The sequence below is a fragment of the Arachis hypogaea genome, chromosome 14, assembly GCF_003086295.3.
Source record: "Arachis hypogaea cultivar Tifrunner chromosome 14, arahy.Tifrunner.gnm2.J5K5, whole genome shotgun sequence".
Taxonomy (NCBI): domain Eukaryota; kingdom Viridiplantae; phylum Streptophyta; class Magnoliopsida; order Fabales; family Fabaceae; genus Arachis; species Arachis hypogaea.
The window spans coordinates 77,032,997-77,042,524 of record NC_092049.1 but is presented as its reverse complement, the minus strand read 5'-3'; the positions used below and the strand labels follow the sequence as shown (position 1 = coordinate 77,042,524).

The 9,528-nt window shown below is 41.3% G+C and overlaps 1 non-coding gene across 1 annotated transcript; it reads right to left on the bottom strand.

Annotated features, from left to right (window-relative positions):
* Window positions 1–1,041: 1,041 nt before the first annotated feature.
* On the bottom strand, window positions 1,042–1,149 carry LOC112746043 (small nucleolar RNA R71). The gene has a single exon (XR_003173943.1). It is a non-coding gene; the product is annotated as a small nucleolar RNA R71 (small nucleolar RNA).
* Between the last annotated feature and the right edge of the window lie 8,379 nt (window positions 1,150–9,528).

Genomic DNA, 9,528 nt, shown 5'->3' with positions numbered 1-9,528 from the left:
ACTTTCCCTTACCTAGTAAGGGATAACTAAACAGAACAACCCCCAATCATCAGTTAATCTTGAAAGTACTGCAACAAGAATAGGGCTTCCAACTAATCTACTCCCAGTCAAGGCTTTTATTTAAATTACATTAATTCTCTGATTTAATTTCCTGTCATTCAACTCAAATCTTTTTGAAAACCATCTGATTAATAAAATAGCACACTTTCCTGCAACTCGTTGGGAGACGACCTAGGATTCATACTCCCAGTATTTTAATTTTAATTTCTATGACACTCTTTTTAAATTGATAAGCAGATTTCTGGTTGGTTGAGGACTATACTTGCAATGCATATCTTATAACAATTCTTAACTCGCCAATTTCCGCCACGTCAATTTTTGGCGCCGTTGCCGGGAAGTTGCAATAGAGTGCTAAAGTTATTAATTGGAATTTATTTATTTGCATTTTATTTTATTTTGCTACTATGAGTTGCTTGTTTCTTTCGCTAGATGACGCGTTCACTTCCTGATTCAAGCTTGCCAGTATTCGATCCTGAGATTGAAAGAACTATTTCATGAATAAGGCAAGCTCGGCGTCGGTTAGTCCTCTCTGAGGGCGGATCTGAAATGTCATTTGAGGAAGAAACCAGCCCCCGTTCTACTGATTCGGTTGATTTACGTATAAGTGACATGGCAGCACCTAGGAGAGTTACTATCCAGGAGGCTGGAGCCCCTGATTTTACAATGCAACCGTTTCAAGCGCATCATCCAGCGGTGGCTACAGACTTTGAAATAAAGACCGCACTGCTCAATTTGATGACCAAGTTTCATGGCTTACCTGCTCAAGAGCCTATCAAGCACCTGAGAGATTTTTAAGCAGCCTGTTCTACTGTCAGGCGTGATGGTGCAGATGAAACTTCAATTTTGCTAAAAGCCTTCCCGTTTTCTCTTGAGGGAAAGGCAAGAGAGTGGTACTACACTCAACCCGCTACAACTGTATCCAACTGGGATACACTCAGAAGAGAATTTTTGGAAAAGTTCTTTCCAGCTGAAGTTACTGATAAACTGAGGAAGGATATTTCCATGATTGTTCAGGATGAATCTGAAACTCTCTATGAGTACTGGGAGCGCTTCAATAATCTTCTGGAAGCTTGCCCCCACCATATGATTGACAAAATAGTATTACTCGGCTACGTCACACAGGGCATGAGGCCCCATGATAAGACCACATTGGAAAGTGCTAGCAATGGGTCTATGAAAAAGTACAAGACCACTGATGAGGCATGGCAATTGATCAGCGACTTAGCTGAATCTACTAGGAATCACAGACAGAAATAAGGCTGTGCAAAAGTCGTTACAGAAGTATCCTCTAGCAGAGAGACTGCTGCTTTAACTCAGAGTATCTGTGAAATGACCAACTTGCTGAAGCAGATGCAATTGAACCAACAACAAGTTCAGCAAGCTCAACCTTCTCCACCACAGCAAAACCAACAGTTAGTCCCACAGAGAGTTTGCGGAATCTGTACTGATTATAGCCACTATACTGATGAATGTCCGCAGCTCCAACAGGAAGACAACACCGTGGCAGCCACTCATAATTTCTATGACCGCCCCAACCAAGGATACAATCAAAGTGGCAATTACAACCATGGATGGCAGGACAATTCTAACCGGAATTGGAAGGACAACAACAACAGAGGAGGCAGAGATAATCAGGAAAATCAGAGGTGGAATAACAACAACAACAGGCAGCAGAACCAGTACCAGCCTTACAGAGAACCTCACCTGAGGCAATCCCAAGGACCACAGAATACCCAACAACAGACCTCTCAAATTACCTATCCTTCTTCTTTTGCTAATGATGACTTACTACAATCTATTGATCGGAGACAACAGACCATAGAAAATAACATTAATGCCACTCTGAATGGTCTGAACGCTACTTTGCAAGCTCTTGTCTCCCAGATTGGATCAATGAATAACTCCAATAACCAACCTTTGAGCTCCAGTGGAATTCCCTCTCAACCATTACCCAATCCCAAGGGCGATATTAATGCCATCACCATAAGGTCCAAAACCACACTGCAGGAGTGGACTCAGGAGGAGCCAAGCCCACCAGAACACACCTCAGCTGAAGAGGTAGTGGAAATAGAAGATGTTGAAGAGGTAGAAGACATACAGGACATAACTGAAAAAGAAGAAGTTCAACCACAGGAGGAAGCATCAAAAGGCGCAGACACTGCAGAAGACACCACTCCTATTCCATTTCCATAACTTGCAAGGAAGCCCAGGAAGCAGTTGGAACCTGATCCAAAAATGGTAGAGATATTCAAAAAGGTTGAGGTAACTGTTCCTCTATTTGATGTTATTCAACAGGTACCTAAGTATGCAAAGTTTCTAAAAGATTTATGTATACATAAGGACAAAATTAATGAATTAGAAACTATTCCTTTAGGAAGTTCCATATCTGCTTTAATGGGTGGTTTACCTGAAAAGTGTAGTGACCCAGGTCCTTGTATGGTTAATTGTACTATTGGTGGTGTAGTATTTTCTGATTGCATGTGTGATTTAGGAGCATGTGTGAGTATAATGCCTTTGTCTATATATGATATTTTGAGGCTTCCCCCCTTAGAAAGGTCGGCAGCTCGTTTTGTGTTAGCAAATAAAGCATTATTACAGTGGCTGGAGTTACTGAAGATGTATTAGTTGGCATTAAGGGACTCACGTTCCCCACTGATTTTTATATCCTGGAAATGCCCCAAAATGACTCAGACAAGCCATCATCAATCCTACTCGGAAGGCCATTCCTGAAGACCTCAAAGTTTAAATTAGATGCTTTTTCAGGAACATACTCTTTTGAAATAGGTGGCCGTGTAGTGATCTTCAATCTGAATGGAGTTATGAAGCATCCTCCGGAGGATCACTCTATCCTCAAGTGTGACATTATAGATGAAACTGTGGCTGAAGTCCATCAGGAAGAATTTGAAGAGAAGCACGCAGGACAAGGTCCAAGTGTGGGGACATTCTCAGAGGACAATGACAGTGCTCTACCACTGTTACCAGCTGCAGACAACCCAGAGCCTGACCATGATCAGAAGTTAGAATTAAAACCCCTTCCTCCACACCTCAAATATGCTTACCTTGAAGATGAGCAGAGGTTTCCAGTTATCATTGCAAGGGAACTTACTTCTCAACAAGAAGAGCAATTACTTAGTGTGCTGAGGAAGCACAAGAAGGCAATTGGTTGGAGTTTGGCAGACATAGTAGGCATAAACCCTCAAGTCTATGAGCATAGAATATTTTTAGAAGAGGGAGCAAGACCTGTCCGTCAACCCCAGAGGAGACTGAACCCCACTATGTTAGAGGTTGTCAAAAAGGAAGTGACCAGACTAATAGAGGCAGATATCATCTATCCCATCTCAGACAGTGAATGGGTAAGCCCATTGCAAGTGGTGTCAAAGAAGTCTGGAGTCACTGCATTGAAGAATGAGTATGGAGAGCTCCTGACAACCAGAGTTCAGAACGCTTGGAGGGTCTGCATTGACTACAGGTAAATCACATTATTGTTTTTTAGATGGGTATACAGGTTATTTCCAGATTCATATAGCTTCTGAGGATCAGAAAAAGACCACTTTTACATGTCCTTTTGGGACTTATGCTTACAAGAGAATGCCCTTTGGCTTGTGCAATGCACCAGCTACTTTTCAGAGGTGCATGATGAGTCTTTTCTCTGATCTTATTGAGGACTGTATGGAGGTTTTTTTGGATGATTTTAGTGTTTACGGCGATTCCTTTAGCCTTTGCTTAGATGGATTATCTAGAGTATTAGATAGATGTGTCAGTACAAACCTTGTATTAAATTTTGAGAAATGTCACTTTATGGTAAAACAAGGTATTGTACTAGGACATGTTGTGTCTAATACTGGCATTTCTATAGATCCAGCAAAGGTGGATGTTATTTCTAGTTTACCTTACCCCTCTTCTGTGAGGAAAGTCCGTTCGTTCCTTGGCCATGCAGGTTTTTACAGGAGATTCATTAAGGACATCAGTAAGGTAGCACTTCCCTTATCCAGGCTATTGCAGAAAGATATTGAGTTCGAGTTCAGTGAAAATTTCAAACAAGCGTTTGCTAAGCTGAAAACCACCCTGACTCAAGCTCCAATTGTGAGAGGACCAGACTGGAGCAGCACTGGCTCAGCGTTAAGGTAAGGATCCTTTTGTTATTGCTTATGCGTCTAAAACTTTAGATGCCGCTCAGTCCAATTACACTACTACTGAGAAAGAGCTTCTTGCTATTATTTTTGCTCTGGATAAATTCCGAGCCTATTTACTTGGTACTAAAGTAGTAGTGTATTCAGACCACGCAGCTCTAAAGTATTTATTAGATAAAAAGGAGTCCAAACCAAGACTTATACGTTAGATACTGCTATTACAAGAATTTGATTTGGAAATTAGGGACAGGAGTGGTAACCAGAATTTAGTCGCAGACTACTTGAGTCGCCTTGAACATACTACAAATCACTCCACTCCTATAGCTGATAATTTTCCATTTGATAACCTGCAAGCAGTATCTGAGATAGTTCCTTGGTATGCACCTGTAGTTAATTATCTAGTTAGCCACACCTTTCCTCCAAACTTTTCTAAGCATCAAAGAGACAAGCTGAAAAGCGAGTCTAAATTTTATATATGGGATGACACATATTTATGGAGATGTGGCGCTGACCAGGTAATTAGAAGGTGTGTGCCTCAATCAGAATTCTAGTCCATCTTAGAGGCCTGTCACTCATCTGAGAGTGGAGGACATTTTGGCCCTCAAAGAACTGCTAGAAAAATCTTAGACTGTGGATTCTGGTGGCCTACTCTTTTTAGAGACGCTGCTGAATTTTGTAGATCTTGTTTTCCATGCCAGAAATTTGGTAATATATCCAGGAGGGATGAGATGCCTCAACAAATTATGCTTTTCTGTGAAATTTTTTATGTTTGGGGCATTGACTTCATGGGTCCATTTCCAAATTCTAATGGTTATTTTTATATATTGTTAGCTGTAGATTACGTTTCCAAATGGGTGGAAGCAATTCCTACCCGTACTGATGATGCTAACACTGCTGTTTCCTTTGTGAGAAACCATATTATTTGTCACTTTGGATCACCACGAGCAATCGTGAGCAATCAAGGCACCCATTTTTGTAACAGGAGACTAACCGGATTAATGAAGAAGCGTGGGATAATTCATAAGATTGCAACAGCATACCACCCACAGACTAATGGGCAAGCCGAGGTGTCAAGCAGAGAAATAAAATGTATCTTGCAGAAGATAGTCAAACCTCATAGAAGAGACTGGAGCACCAGGCTACAAGATGCACTTTGGGCGTACAGAACCGCATACAAAACACCCATTGGGATGAGTCCTTTCCGCTTAGTTTATCGAAAAGCTTGTCATCTCCCTGTTGAAGTAGAGCACAAAGCCTTCTGAGTATTAAAGGAGTGCAACATGGGAATTGAGAAAGCCGGAGCTGAAAGGAAATTGCAACTGCAAGAATTGGAAAGCCTTCGCCTGGAAGCTTATGAGAACTCAAGACTATACAAGGAGAAGATGAAGGCTGCACATGATCAGCACATCAGGAGGAAAGAGTTCCAACCTGGAGATTTAGTCCTCCTTTACAAATCTCGACTGAGGCTCATGCCAGGCAAGTTGAGATCAAGATGGGAAGGTCCATACAGAGTAGAGAAGGCCGAACTGTACGGAGTTTATCACCTAAGCCATCCTTCAAGCTTTGAACTTATCAAAGTTAATGGACATCGTTTAAAGCTGTACCATGGCGAGCAGCTGAAGAAAAACAAGGAGCTCGAGATCTTCCTCTTGGAAGATCCCCACATAGCTGAAGACTGAGCTAGTGGAGCGTCCAACTTACGGACATTAAAGCAAAGTGCTAGGTGGGAGACAACCCACCATGGTATGATTGTTCTCTTTTTTATTTTTAATTTTCCTATTCAATAACTCTTCTCTTTATTAGTACATTTCGTGCATCTGCATTTACATACCTTTAAAAAAAAAAGTTACGCGATGCGACCGTATCATTGACGCGCCCGCGTCGCAAAGAGATGAGAGAAAATAATAAACGAACAGAGAGTCACGCAGGAGAGTGGCTGGAGGCATGCCAATGGCACAAATCGCCTCACGTGACCGCATCGCCGATGCGTCCGCGTCGAGTGGGAATACTGGCCTCCCACGCGACCACGTGCTCCACGCGGCTGCGTGACCTGGACTTCGACGTAAAAAGGGTGCACGACCGAAAGTTGTGCTAGAGTGGTGTTGGATTGGTGATGAACGCATAATCCTTTCCACGCGGCCGCGTGACCGACGCGACCGCGTCACCTCGCAACAATTGACCACTCACACGATCGCATGCCCTACGCGATTGCGTCACCCAATATTTGGCAATTAATGATTTTGAACAGAGAGTTGTGCGAGCGCGAGGCTGCCCTCGCGCCATTAGCCTAAAACGGGTCATGCGACTGCGTGACCGACGCAACCGCGTCAATCAGTTTCAACGCAACTCGCGCGACCGCGTGCCTCACGCGACCGCGTCGCTTGCGCCGCACAGTTTTCCTGATTTGCCAATTATCTTATCTTTTTCTCCCCAAATCCTATTTTCTCTTTTCCCTCCTTATTTCTTTTTCTTCCCTTCCCCCCTTCTTCCTTCTTTCTCACTTTTTACACTTTCTCTCTCTCTCTCTCACCCCCATTAACAAGGTTTTTCTTTTTCTCCTTCCCCTCTTACTTTTCTATTATTCCTCTTATTTTTATATGTTATCTTCTTTTCTTTTCGTTTTACCTTCACTATTCATATTTTCTTTTTCCTTTCTTTTTCCTTTTTATTTGGTGTTATAAATTTATGTGAGTCATTATATGCTTGTGGATTGTTATAAACTTTTTTGACAATTATATATTACTTTTTCAAGGGATGCTTGCATGTTCAAATTCATGCTTTCAATAACTTAACTATCATGCATGCTATGTGTTTGTGAAAAGGCCCATATGGCATTAAGCATTTTTTTTCTACTTTATTCTACTTTTAAATGCTTGCTTGTCACAAAATCCTTTTTATATTTTATTAATTTAATATAATTGTTATTACAAACAAATTGTTAGTTTGAAAGACTTGGTAATCTCACTTGGACATTGAATGCTTGATCTATGCTACTTATGCCTTTGCCTGCATGCCAATAAACCCCTTGCATTTAATTGTCCCCACATGCACTTGCTATATTTTCATTGATGAACTTTTCACATGTAGTCATGACCATGTGTTAACGTCGTTCTTCTTTATTGTGCATTGATTACCACTTTTCCCGCCCTTTTCCGTGCTCTATTTCTTTAAGTTTAATTTACTTTCTCTTTCCTTTTTCAGGATGGCCACCAAGAAAGGAAAGGAGAAAGCTACTCCCAAATAACCAGCAAGAAGAGGAACAAAAAGAGTATTAGTGGCAGAACCCTCTTCAACTGTGGTTAAGCCCTCAACAAAGAAAATTAAGAGGATTATAAAAGTTGATGATAAAGAAAGAGCCTTCCCAGCAAAGGACACTGCGCGATTCCCCAATCGCTACTGTGAGCAGATGTTCCCCATCCTGACAGAAAGGAGTTACAACAACGAATACCTTCTTCTCCTCCCAATCCACATTGCTACATTTGTTGAGCTGTAGATTGCACGAAGACAATGGGATTTCCTACAGAGACAGCCAAGGCAGGTCAATCTTTCTTGGGTAGTCGAGTTCTACTCCAACTTCCACCTACCAACCTTGCATTCTGTCTATGTCCGCCAGAAGCAAGTCCCCATTACAGAAGAGGCCATTCAAAAAGCTTCAGGTCTTCCCCCTGTTCCAGCAGGATTGGACGCCTTTCAAGAAGCTGCACTCAAGCGCCAGATGTACCAATTTGACTGAGATGCTGTTCTCAGAGTTATCGCACTACCTGGCAGCCGTTGGATCTACGGATACCATCGCACCCGCCCTAAGGGAATATCGGCTTCAGCACTTACCATGGAGGCTCATGTATGGGCACAGATCATGTCCCATTACGTCTTTCCGAGCACTCACGAATCATCCTTCACTGCGGACATGGCCGTTCTTCTATGGTGCATCCTTACAGACCAACATCTGAATCTACCTAGACATATCCGGAATGCCATGGGACACGTACAAATCGCGGACAACTTACCTTTCCCCGCCCTGGTCTCAGATCTTGTCTCAGCAGCCGGAGTCTCCTACAGAGCTGGGGACACCAAAGCCGTACTTCCAGGGGATGATCAATACGTCCCTAATGGGAAATATATCAGACCTCCAGCCACCACTATCAGCCAGCCTACTGAACCATTTGAAGATATTCCTTCTTTAACACCACAAGCACCTACTACAGACCAACTGCTCCAGCAGATACTTGCAAGGTTGGATCGGCAGGAACAGAAAGCTAAGATGAGAGAGCACTGTAACAAGTGCCGATTCACATACCTCAAGGAGCTGATTTTGGGAAAATTCAAGGACTCAGACACCTCAGACTCCACTTCCTTTACCAGCACAGGGAGCTATGATGGCCCCGACGATGGAAATACTGCTACCAACCCACCTTTGTTCCTGACAGATGGCACCGAAGACGGTGCAAAGCCTTAAGTGTGGGGAGGTCGGTCAGTACCTGACTTCTGGAGGTAATTTCTCTTCCCTAAACACCAATAAATTACGATATTTAGTTAGATTTTTCTTATATAGAATAGGATAAATTGCATAGTAATAGGTTAGTTGTATGCATGTTCTGCTTGATTGAAAAGGCAATAAGTTTCTTCTAAGACCCTATCTTTGGAACAAAACTTCACTAATATTAATTAAAACTTTTATATTAAATTTGCTTGAAGTTGTATTTGGAACATGATTTTTGAGCTAAAGAACACACAACCTGTGAGAATTGAGCCTTTATGAATGGTTACAATATTTAACCATAATTGTTTTATTCATGTGTGTTTACTTCTCTACGATTGTAATCTATATTTTGTTTCATCCTATATATCCAATGTTTATTATATTTATATGTTTGCATATGATTGAGGCCATTATTTGTTTAGCCCACTTATCCAAATTAAGCCTACCCTCTTAATTACCTTTGTTAGCCACTTTGAGCCTTTAAATCCCATTTGTTTTATATTTTACCACATTACTAGCCTTAAGCGGAAAAATAATTATATATCCCAAATTGAATCTTTGGTTAGCTTAAGATAGAATTGCGTGTGTCAATCAAGTATGGGAAATAGTGCGAACAAAGATAATAAGGGAATGTGTTATGATAATATAATGGGAATTTGGGTACCTACTCATGTGAAACTATAAGAATTAAAAATCTATGTGCATTGATAAGTTATATTATTTTTATGTTTATATGTTTATCAAAAAAAAATTTCAATAAATAAATAAGGGGACAAAATTACCCCAATGTTAAGTTAAGAATTCAAGGATCAATGCATGTATGATAAAATTAAAATAAAAAGTTGAAACATGAGTATG